This window comes from Rhipicephalus microplus, chromosome 8 (genome assembly GCF_043290135.1).
Source record: "Rhipicephalus microplus isolate Deutch F79 chromosome 8, USDA_Rmic, whole genome shotgun sequence".
NCBI classification, from domain to species: domain Eukaryota; kingdom Metazoa; phylum Arthropoda; class Arachnida; order Ixodida; family Ixodidae; genus Rhipicephalus; species Rhipicephalus microplus.
This window is the reverse complement of record NC_134707.1, coordinates 67094382-67095666: the sequence shown is the minus strand read 5'-3', so window position 1 is coordinate 67095666 and position 1285 is coordinate 67094382. Positions and strand designations below refer to the sequence as shown.

General features: G+C 41.6%; 1 non-coding gene across 1 annotated transcript; it reads right to left on the bottom strand.

Moving 5' to 3' along the window:
- Nucleotides 1-238: 238 nt before the first annotated feature.
- On the bottom strand, nucleotides 239-311 carry TRNAM-CAU (transfer RNA methionine (anticodon CAU)). The gene has a single exon. It is a non-coding gene; the product is annotated as a tRNA-Met (tRNA).
- Nucleotides 312-1285: the final 974 nt, after the last annotated feature.

The following is a 1285-nucleotide window of genomic DNA, read 5'->3' as shown; positions in this document are numbered from 1 at the left end:
AGCGGGCAGCTGAATAATTGTCCCTCTTATACAACCTAAACACACCAAGTCTGCCAGTACGAGACCCTCGTTCAATGAAATAAGGGAGAGAAGTGTATACCTAAGGGCTCGTATTTCCGTGGTTTAACACAATATTAATGAGATATAACACACACTAATGCCAAGGATTGTACACGGGAAGTTATTAGAACCAATGGAATGTAAATAAGAAGAAAGAAAAGTGGATGAAAAAATTACCAGCTGTGAGCAGGAATCGAACCTACGACCTTCGAATAATGCGTTCGATGCTCTAACCACTGAGCTATCACAGCGGCCGTCCCTCCATCCACTTTTTTGGGGGATTTATATGTGAATTTAGAAGTAGGAGTGACAGTCAGCGCCATCTATAAGCCAAACAACGAGTGTGAAAACACTCTTATCCGCATGTTTTGTCGTCACGTAGCACGTGAACTTATTATGAGCGGGCAGCTGAATAATTGTCCCTCTTATACAACCTAAACACACCAAGTCTGCCAGTACGAGACCTTTGTTCAATAAAACAAGGGAGAGAAGTGTATACCTAAGGGCTCGTATTTCCGTGGTTTAACACAATATTAATGAGATATAACAGACAGTAATGCCAAGGAATGTACAGGGGAAGTTATTAGAACCAATCGATTGTAAATAAGAAGAAAGAAGAAAGAAAAGTGGATGAAAAAATTACCAGCTGTGAGCAGGAATTGAACCTACGACCTTCGAATAACGCGTTCGATGCTCTAACCACTGAGCTATCACAGCGGCCATCCCTCCATCCACTTTTTTTGGGGTTTTTATGTGAATTTAGAAGTAGGAGTGACAGTCAGCGCCATCTATAAGCCAAACAACGAGTGTGAAAACACTCTTATACGCATGTTTTGGCGTCACGTAGCACGTGAACTTATTATGAGCGGGCAGCTGATTAATTGTCCCCCTTATACAATCTAAACACACCAAGTCTGCCAGTACGAGACCCTCCTTCAATGAAATAAGGGAGAGAAGTGTATACCTAAGGGCTCGTATTTCCGTGCTTTAACACAATATTAATGAAATTTAACAGACAGTAATGCCAAGGAATGTACAGGGGAAGTTATTAGAACCAAAGGAATGTAAATAAGGAGAAAGAAGAAAGAAAAGTGGATGAAAAAATTACCAGCTGTGAGCAGGAATCGAACCTACAACCTTCGAATAACGCGTTCGATGCTCTAACCACTGAGCTATCACAGCGGCCGTCCCTCCATCCACTTTTTTTGGGGGTCTATATGTGAAT